General features: G+C 37.7%; 1 pseudogene; it reads left to right on the top strand.

The window, feature by feature from the left end:
• Positions 1-382: 382 nt before the first annotated feature.
• Positions 383-501, top strand: LOC128626135 (uncharacterized; annotated as a pseudogene).
• The last annotated feature ends 10,812 nt before the right edge of the window (positions 502-11,313 follow it).

The raw sequence follows: 11,313 nt of genomic DNA, 5'->3' as shown, positions 1-11,313 counted from the left end.
TGTGGGAGCCCAGGTAGCCCTCTTGTGTCTCCGAACTCCTTACCAGTCTCTGTGTGGGGAGGCAGTTTCTTCTGTCTGTCTGTGGTTATTGGGGTTCTCTCCAGCTAGTGTTCAGTTGGTGATTCAGAATGATTTTTTTTTTTACAATTTAGTTGTAATTCCAGATCGGTCCTTGAAGGAGGTTAATGTAGATTTCACTTACTCTTCCGCCATCTTGGATCAGTTTATAAAGTTATTGTTGACAATGAAAAATGTATATTTTATTTTATAGGAAAAAATTAAATGGACGTTTTGATCAGCCCATTTTCAGATAACTTAAAATCACTAATTAGTAGTAGATCATTAAAACAATAAGATGAGAAAGTACATTATACACCGGGAAACCGCTTCTCGGCCTTTCGGCTAAAATCAAGTGTAGCATCTGTTCTTATCAGTTTATCCACCGCGGAATGAAGATAAGGGTGACAGCAAGTTTCTCATCAGAAACTCTGCACACCGAAAGTGCTGGAGCAATGTCTTTAAAGTACAGAAAGCAAAATTCAATACTGTCAACAACCTGAAAAAATAAAATAAAATAAAATCCTTTACCTAGCAAAAGTGTCTACCAAAACCGCAGTTGAAACAAGGTTGTGTTCAAACATGCAATCAAACATGCAAATGATTAGTAAATTCATCACCAGAAGGCCTGCTCTATAAGAAATAATTAAAGGAAGTCATTCATGTAGAAAGAAAGTGATAGCAGACAGACGCCTGTATTCACATAAAAGAATCAAATTGTGGGAAATGATAACGACATAGGCAACTGGAAAAAATTTTGTTCTTATTATTTCAAAATGTATCTTAGACCTAAAAGTAAAACTGAAACCTAATCCTATAAAGTTACTAGAGGAAAATACAAGATTAAATCTTTATGACCTTGAGGTAGACCGAATTTCTAAGATATTACACTAAAAGCATGATCCATATAACAATAAATTGACATATTTGATTTCACCGAAATTAAAAATGGCTGCATTTTGAAAAACATCATTAAACAAATGAAAAAAAGCCACAGGCTGTGAGAAAGTATTTATAAAATTTAATAAAACTTGTCTCAGAATTTATCAAGAATTTCAAACTCAATACTAAAAAAACAAAGAACCGAATGAAAAATGGGCAAAAGATTTGAACAGAAACTCACTATGGATGATATATGAATGAAAGCTAACTACATAAGATATTCAACATCATTAGTTAGTAGAGAAATACAAATTAACACTGAAAGTGCTTACCTCAATGCTGGGCTTTAATTATGAATATTTTTGGTAAATCAATGAAAAGTACAATAAATATATCAAAAGTTAGAATTAACCCTTGTTCTGAACAATCCTAATGTATTCCTTTTATTCAAAGAGCTATAAAAGTATCAACCCTAAAGTTAAATTAATTTAACTTATTTACTAATTCATTTACAGACGTGGGCAGCAAAATGCTGAGAATTTTATAATGGAGAGGTAATGGACCAACATCATAGGTAAAGGGTCCTGATAACATGTTTTCCCTGACATGTTCCTTCTTTGCATGGTCTGATGTGAATATTATAGTATCTCAGCTGTCATCTGCCCAAGGACATCAATTAATATGGGTATAATAGCATTCATCATCCATGAATCTAGTCCCCTTCCTGTTGTCTCTCATGGACACTGGTGGTCTTTTCTTGGATATATGATGCGGGAGGCAAGCGATATGTTTGACATGAAGACCACCATTATATTTAACTGCTGATTTTTGGAGCTTGCCTTAAGAGAAAGGTATGTCTCTCACTTGATTTAAACAGACTGGCATGGCTCTCTAAGTACAGAGAAAAGAAATGTCATTTCTCTGAAACTGAGTCTTTAAGCCACCAAGAAGCAGTTTAAATTTGTACTCTGACATTTTTCCTCTGTTGTAAACTGAACATGCCCTTGATCAGTGAGGGAGAAAAGAAAGCAGACAAAAAGAGAGGAAGACATAAAATTAAGAGATGTAAGAGCAAGAAAAAATTGACTTAAGTATTATAATGTATTTTAATAGGGTTATTATAATGTTATGTAATCAATTTGTAAAAGAATAAATGTATTTAAAAAGATATCCAACTCCCTTCAATCTCAAGAGAAGAGAGGAAATACCAAAAAGGCTTAGCGATATAATAAAGAGTAGAGAATTTCTAAAACAAAATGTTGTCTAAGTCAGTAACAACCATAAAAACGCAGCGACCAGCTGAGGGAAGCTTCTGCTCTCCTAGTAAGCTGGGGACACCACCTGGAGTGTGGAAACTGGCCAAAACCCGAGAGAGGGCATTCTGCAATAAACAGCTTGATACCACTTTATCTTTTCATACAACACTGAAAGTCTTTACGACAATTTGAAAACATGCTCCTCTGCTTTGTACACAGGCAAAGCTCCCAGTAGTGGCTGCATAAGAAGAATAGGATCAACTACACTGTGTCTAAGTGGAAGAGCCCTGGTCAGCAAGGCAGCTATTTTCAATCATTGTATTGCCTCTAATTCTTCAAGGCAATCTTTAAAAAGTAAAACGCAAACACTACTACAGCTGGATAAGAGTGTGATTATTTCCACATGGTGTCTTAGCTCAATGTTTTGGAGGTTAGAAACAATTTAAAAAGTGCATGCATATATGAGTGTGTGTATATATATATATATATATATATATATACACAATTATTTGTGTAAACATATACATATGGGTATGTATATCATTATTTTGGACTTTATTATTAAAATTATTATATAACACACTCAGACACTTAGCTATACTAATTAATGCAAGCACTATTTTCCAGTTATAGAGATTCCACATAGCTGATTAAAAAACACATCACATAGATAGTTAGATACAAATATTGTACCATAATAAGTATTCTTCAGCCGTATTACAGCATATTTGGGCAGCAATGATTTCAGTGATTAATTTTTGGTTCTGAAATATTACGCACCAGTGTGGTTACCTCCAAATGTGGGAATAAGTGTTTGTTTTGTTTCAGTGGTTTGGTTTTGCTTAGCTTTTTTTTCCTACAACAGTCATGATTTTGCTTTGGCACTATTTAATTTTATTTATTTTAAAAAGACAAATCCTCGTGTCAAATAAATTCTACTTACTCATCCAGACCCCACCTCTGTTATTACTGCCCTGCCCCCACTCTGTGCCCAGGGGCTGATGGTGACGGACTGCATTGGTGGGCTCATTGTCCTTTGCTTCCATTTTAAGTTTGACCAAGGGGAAGTAGTTGATGACAAGGTGAGACAAATGTGAGGTGTTTTCCTGTATTTTCCACATCTTTCCTCCTTGCCAGGTAGTTTTTCATTGACTGGAACCCCCTCCACATACCACAGTTTTGTGTCTTTGTGCCTGGAGATGGACATATCATCAATTTCCTGAAAATTAATATTTAGAAATTCTGCTATTAAAAAGTTTTCAATGAATAATTTTGGCATGCATTGATATTCATGTTATATAAATTTAGGACACAGTTTAACAATGCTGAACTATTCTGGGTGTTTAGTTGTTTAGCAAATTTTGAGGTATGCAATTTTGCAAAATGGGTTATTATTTGACAAATCAGCTTGATTTTATAACACCAAAATGCACTTGACTTAGCAAAGCTTATTTTGGGAGGCAGGCTAAAGGAGATTCTAAATACTTTGTTGTCCTCATTTTACTTTATTAATTTTTAATTTTATTATTTGGTTACAGTTTACATCCAGTTTTTTATCAGTTCTATTATTCTTTCAGTTAACACAAGGATCTCAGAGTGCTGTTTCCACAATTATCTACCCATTTTACATATTAATATTTTGTAATATTGATACAGGGTGCAGCCAAGGGGGGGCCCCAAAAAAGATTTGGAATGGGGTCCAGAATTCAAAGTGTATAGGAATATTGGAGAGACATATGGGATGTCCTCACCCCTTGCCCCCTCCCCCACAGGTGTGAGTTGGAGAAAGAGACATATGGAGCAGGAACATGCAGGGCTGTTTTGTACAGCCACAGCCTTGCAGCTAATCCATGGCAGGGTCATTTAACATATCTATAGCCTTTGGCGGGTCACTTGGATATGTTCAATGGCTGTGGCCAGGCTTGGAGCTAGGGGGATGAAGTCACTTCCCCCAAGATGCAACTGGGGGCAGGTCCCCCAAGTCACAGCACCTGCGTGGGAGCTTGGAGAAGATCGGCTCTAGGACATGGGATGATAACTGCCCAGACTAACGATGGCAGCCCAGTAAACTTGTAATAATACAGAAATACTGGCAGGTGTAACTGATCTTGGGAGGAGTTGGAAATAGGGGTACAGAGGAAGATGGGTGCGAGGATTTAAAAGCCAGACACAGCAGCCATCAGAGAGAGAGCCACGCGGTTTCAGCAGAGTGAGGACCCCCTGTTGGTGGGGTGAAAGAGGGAGCCACGTGGTTTTGGCAGAGTGCAGACCCCCTCTCTCTCAGTTGAAAGGGAAAACCACACAGTTTTGCCAGAATGGAGATCTCTGCAGCCAGGTGAAGAAGAAAGCACATGCTTTTGGTGGAGTGCAAACCCCTGCAGCTTTAGTAGAAGAGGCCCACGCGGCTTTGGGGTGCCCCCTTTGGCTGCGTGGCCTGGAAAAGCAGGAGAGACTTTGACTGGAACTGGGTACAAAGAACTCTTGCCAATGGACCGTGAGACGGTACCACATAACTTTGAATTAACTAGCGAGAGATCCTGCCTGCACGGTGACACAGCTGATGGTGCCAGCGGTCTGAAAAAGGGACGTGTACTCTTTTCCTGATTTACGGTACCCGGAGTTGGGACAGTGGGAGAAGGGAGCTCTGTGTGGGTGTAGGTGTATACCCTAAAGGACTTTGATATTTTAGTGGAGGCGTTAGGCCTGAATAGCATTAAATAAACATTTTGTTTCCTTTTCACAAATCTCTGGCATTGAGAGATGTCTTTCCAATTGGCGGCGGACAGAAGAGCCCAGTAGATATTAGTATTCTGTCCTTGGGAGAGGCCCTTGTTCTGTAGCAGTTTTTGGCATCCTAGGTGGGCCAAATATTGCCCCCCCCCCACCTCTTGTTCGGTAACAGTATCAGTTGGCATTTTGTATAATCAATATTCATTTGTATTAATCCTTATTTCCATTATTCACAAGTGCTGCTTATGTCTCATTCCTTTCTTCTAGAAAAGTTCTCCTTCTTGAAGTAGTTTTATTCCAGTAAAGGTGAAAGAATGTAATATTCTCCTTATATCAGACTGAAATATTTTCATTTTATCCTCACTCTTGAATGATAGTTCAGCCTAGATGAGAATGCTGGGTTAAAACTTGTTTTTCTTTAGCACTTTGAATACATTGTCCTTATTTCCTGGTATTTAGTTTTGCTGTTGAGAATCCTACTGCCATTTTAATTGCCATCTTTTTGTAGTTTATCACCATTTCCTTCACTATTTGTTTAAAAGCTATTTGTTTTTAATGTTTTTCAAATGTATAAGATATGCCTAAGTGTTTAATTATTTATATTTATCCAACAATAGTTTTATTGTCTTCCTTGAGTCTGACAATGCTGATGAATCTGGTATCTCTCATAAATTTGAATAAGTTATCAGTCACTTTGAAGCATTGTTTTCTCCTTTTCACTGTTATTCTCTCTTCTCTGATACCAGCAGTTCAGGAAGTGTTCTCTTTTATCCATTGTTTATAAGTCCTCTTTTCCTTTTATCCACTCTTTCACAGTTTTCTTTCTTTTTATCTCTGCCTTTCAATGTCAGTCATTTCTCCAAATGACTCATTTGCTTTCCCTTTTTATCCCCCAGTGGTGTCAACTTCTTTTATTTATTTGTCTATTTCTCTATTTATTTATTTATTTACATCTGTTTTTCTCTCTGTATATTTTTAAAATTGTTGTTCAAGTACAATTATGCAGGTATCTTTTAAACTCTTCACTCGATATTTCTGTCTCATTAAGTATCTTTTCCATTTCTGGAGGTTCTATTTCCTTCCCCTCCCAAACCTAATCTTTTTCCATAGTCTTCATTTTCCTGAGATAATTCCATCAGGGGTGTCCTCAGGCCATATATGGCCCAGGATGCCTATGAATGAGGCCCAGCACAAAATCATAAATTTACTTAAAACACTATGAGATTACATTTTGTGATTACATGTTGCAATGTATCTAATGTGTGGCCCAAGACAATTCTTCTTCTTCCAGTGCTGCCCAGAGATGCCAAAAGGTAGGACACTCCTGCTAGATCTGAAATTGTGCAAGTTATCTCCAGAACAATTTTATTTTTGCTTCTACCCAGCATCACTATTCAGAAACCATTCTTGATGTAGTTTTGTTTTTCATGGCTTGGTTTGCAATGTGTGAGTATGCATGGAGTAAATTCTCATACAAGAAGTTTTTCTTAACCCTATATTTTTTCTGATTAATGGCCACACTTTTTCCTAGCCCTTTCTTTCAATATCTTTACAGTTATTGATGCTCCGAATTTTATGCAGAGTTTTGGTTACGTTCTGCCATGCTGCAACAACTCCATATGCCCTGCTTCTTTCATGACAGAAGGACAAAAATCCAAGCCTCACCCTGGTAACTCCACCCATCCCTGCCTCACCCACAGAGCATTAACATCCCCAGTGTTTATCATACTTCGCATTTCAGTTTCTTCATTTTTGGCAACAGGATATGATTTATAACTCATCTCTAAAATTAAAATAATCCCAAATATCATTGAGTATATTTGGCATATTTAAATTGGGAAAATATATTATGTTAACCAGTCTGGGATTTTTGCTTATCTTTTTATTAATTTTTCCCTGCAGTATGGATTCTCCCTATTCAGGTATTGTGGTCATGGGGACACACACATACACACAGGCACAAATAGCCTGCTAGGAATCATTTTGGATGAATTCATCAGTCAGAAATTGGCTTCAGAAGATGGAAGAATACCTCCTTTTCCAGAGAAGCAGAAAAGAGCTCTTTTCGCTCCAATACTTGGTATGAATAAGAAGAGTACATTATGGTTACCTTCAGAAGAAAGAATCAGTCAATCAATCCATGCATTTATTGAGTGTTTGACTTCAAATAAATCCCAACTTTAGGAACAGTGTTCATGAATTGCTAATACATCACCCTTCTTACTATTTGCATATAAGTTTTACAGGACAAATATGTTTTAAAAATAATATTTTCTCATGAACATACTATTCTTCCTTTATTTAGTTTGAGCTGATATGTTCCTTATCAAATATTTTGAGTTCACAACAATACATTTGTGATTGTGAAACAATGATTTTTTCTTTTATTAATTATTATTTTTAAAATTTTATTGTTGTTCAAGTACAGTTGTCTGCATTTTCCCCCATCACTGCCTCTCCACCCCCAGCCATCCCACCTCCCTCCCCTGAAACAATTATTCACAAGCCATACATTAGAAGTTATTTAGCATAAGTACAGTCTTTTAGTGCTAAGTTATACTGTTTTGCTTTAATTCAGCAAAATTTAAGTTTAGTACCTAACATGGATCATGCTAAAAATATAAATAGCTTTTAAAAATAACTGCTAACAAGGAAATTAGCTACCAAATGGAATGGCAGCAAATCAATAATGACAGTAAAACTACAGAGTTCTTGCTGATCTCATATTGTCTGTGCATGCAAACTGTAAAAGAGGTCCCTACAGGCCTCCAACAATAACCTACAAAGAATGAGACACAAAGGGTATCGAGCATGAAGATAGTTCAATTTCCCAAGGTAGCCAGCTGTTGTCACATCAAACCACCTATTAGTCACAAACTCATACAACTAAGAATTCTCTGGCCTCCTGAGATCAGCTGTCATCTAGAAGACAATAATGCCAATGAAAGGCACTAGTTTCTTCTGTAACCTGTCCAGTTTATTGTTTTCAATAGATCAAAGAATTTATGATTTTGGTATTACATATAAATAAGGTACTATCCTCTTAGATGGAAAAGTGACATTAATGTGTCGGTAAATGGAAAAGGAAAGGTAAACAAAATAAATGTGAAAATATAGGAATGCACCCAAAAGAACATACATAAATACCCCCAAAATCCTCCTATTATTTTATATATCTTTATATTATTTACAATTACCCAAAAATGTGTTAACCAAAAAATGCTATGAAGAATTTAAAAGTTTAGAGCTTATACAATCAGCTCTAAAAGTAGAGCCAGCTTAATCTCATTTTTGGTGTATAAGGAAAATGAGGACAAATGAATTTAGATAGGATAACAGTTGTTGAATATTAGTATAGGGACAGGACTCTTAAGTCAATGTTTAAGCACCCTTTATAATTATTCAGTATGCACATAATACTAAAACATTTTCAACAAAGTTGTAGATATATATATATATTAGGTACATGTAAGTATGTATATATATACCTAAGTTATATATATACATATGCGTATAGATATGCATAAATTATATATGAGGTATAATGCAATAGGAAGAGAAACAAAATTTTTTGTGTATCAACATCTTTCCAAATGAGTGTTGAGTGGCTCTGGCATGCCATGCTGTGAGCTAATTGCTGGTGTTAAAAGATTGTATCCTCCCTCGAGAGTCTAAATGATTAGACTACATTATGTAGTCTAATGTGAGAATGCCGGTACGTATTTCCCCTGAAAGGTAATTTTGTGATGGCTGCATGCATGAGGTGGTAGACAACAGAGGGGAAATAAGAGAGATGTTCTGCAACCTGGGAGGATTCTAGAGGCTTTCTAGAGAAATTCTTGAATTAAAATTTTAAAATAACAAAGAGAGGAAAGATGGCAGCTAGGTAAGAGGGAACTTATTTCACTTCCCCCTACACATGGGAGAAAAACCTGGCCCAATCTACAGAGGAGCAGAGCAGACAGCCACCAGTACCACAGCATATATGAAAACAGGTGATCAAAAATTGTATCGGACATTGAAAAACCAGAGGGTAAGGAGAGTGATTCAGGACAATAAGAGCCCAGGGATCAGCGCAGGGACCAGGAAGGCTGCAGCCCCAGATCTGGGGCCTGCTGTGCCGGCCACAGGGCTCTTGGGAGAGAGCTGGGTCAGTGCTCCCTCTTTGGCCAAACAGGGTTTCAGCAGCACCAAGAAAGACCTGATTGCTTGAAGTTGCAGAGAGGGCAGTAAGGATTAAGTGGCAAACACATGAGGGCTGAGCGCACCCAAGCATAGCCCAGGGAGAGTGTGTACCCGAACCTGTGCAACCAGAGGCTGCGTGGCCGGGCGCATGTGCCCACAACCACAGGAGAGATTTGTGGAACACCCAGGGACCACACCCATAGACCTGCAGAGAGCACACCTCCGCAAAGGCCCGAAGGTCACACCCGGAGCTCTCACCCATAAACTCAGGCAGAGAGTGTATGCGCCTCAGGAGACCCAGAGCACACACCTGTGAACCCGGACAGAGCACGCGCCTTAGGAGACCAGAGCCCACACCCAGGGCCCTGCAGAGGAGCACCAAGATAGTTCAGGGGAGAGTGCACATAAGGCTGACTGAGTATTGAACAGGAAGGGAGAAAAGCATACCAGTTGCCCCACAGCCTGCTGCAGCCAGCAAGAATAGAAGAACCGGCTTGGCCAGTTTGAAATCAGCAAGAGGATTTTTTAATTTTTGTTTTTTGTTTGTTTGATTTTTTAAGTGATTTTTTATTTCTTAATTTTTATTATTTTTTATCTCTCAATTACTGTTGCTTCTCTTTCCTTCTTTCTTGTTTTATTCCTTCTTCCTTAGACTGCCTTTTTTTTTAAATACATTCAAGTGAGACAAAAAGACCCAGGAACAGTGAAAAGACCAGAGTTGGACCCAAAGAAGGGGCATCCCAACAGCTGAGACAGAGAGACAAATTTCAATTTGATATTACAGAGAACCTGCAAGTTATTGCATATTTGTATTATTATTTTTCATTATTCTTATATTTTTTATTTGAATAATTTTTTGTATTCCTCTTCTTTCTGTTTAGTCTTTGCTTGGCTGGTTGTATTGTATCATTTGACAGGTTTCCCCTGTTTTCTCATACATAGTGTATTGCTAATTTACTGTCCTTCACTTCACCTGTGTTCCATTAGCACACTACTGAAGGTCCGACACTCCCTATTCTTGTTACCTAGATCTCATAGATTCTGTCATATGATTGTTGCTTTAATATTATTGTAAACAATAGCTGATCCACACTATTGTAAGTACTACACAACACCCCTCCCAGATCTTAGCCCACTTCACGGTTTCCTGAACTCTATTACTGTAGTGGTTAACTCTACTCTCTCACACACTACACCTATTTACTACCCTTTATTCTCACCTTACCTCAGAATCTGAACTCCCTCAACCTCACTGCTTTCTAGATCCAACTCACAGTCCTTCCTTCCCCAACAAGAGTCTTACCTTCTTTCCATCCTTTCTAAAAGATGGCTACTTGGGCGGAAGGTCTCAATTAACCCTATACATAGTCAAAGGATCTCCTATCTCTTCTCTACTGACTGTTATTGTAAATAGCATAGAATACTCTCTTGCTGTCTTAAACCATTTGCCTTTCCCCTCCAACTGATCACAAAAAAGAGTAGGTGGAAGCAGTGAACACCAGGATACCTGAAGGAGACTGCACCCCTGGATCTCACAGATCTTCCACCATAGAAGTTCACACCATAAACCCAGGGAATCAGAACAGATGAATCTAAGAAGCTGAGGCTAACAAGAAGAGTCTCACAAACAATGGGAAGACAAAGAAACAATCCCCAAATGAAAGGAAAGGAGGAACCCTCTGAGAAAGAATGCTAAATGAAATAGAGGCAACTCAACTATCAGATATTGAGTTCAAAGCAATGGTTATCAGGAAGCTCCATGAGCTCATAGTGAATTACCAGAAACTACAGGGAAATTACAATGAACTCACTGCAAACTATATCAACATGAAAAAAGGAAATAGAAACTATCAACAAGGGCCAAGAGGAAAGAAAAATACAATATCTGAACTGAAGAACACACAGAAGGAATGAAGAGCAGGATAGATGAAGCAAAAGATCAGATCAGCGAGATGGAGGACAAAGTAGAAAAAAACACCCAGAAAGAGCAAGGAAAGGAAAAGAGGCTCAGAAAGAATGAAGATGGATTAAGAGAAATATAAGACAATATGAAACATAATAATATCTGAATAATAGGGATACCAGAAGGAGAAGAAGAAGAGAAAAAGTTTAAAAAACCTGGTTGAAAAAGTAATTATGGAAAACTTCCCTAATTTGATGAGAGAAAAACTCACATAAATCCACGAAACACAGAGAGTCCCAA

Source organism: Artibeus jamaicensis, unplaced genomic scaffold (genome assembly GCF_021234435.1).
Source record: "Artibeus jamaicensis isolate MK-2021 breed Jamaican fruit bat unplaced genomic scaffold, CSHL_Jam_final scaffold_3222, whole genome shotgun sequence".
In the NCBI taxonomy this organism is placed as follows: domain Eukaryota; kingdom Metazoa; phylum Chordata; class Mammalia; order Chiroptera; family Phyllostomidae; genus Artibeus; species Artibeus jamaicensis.
This window is presented reverse-complemented; position numbering and strand designations above follow the sequence as displayed.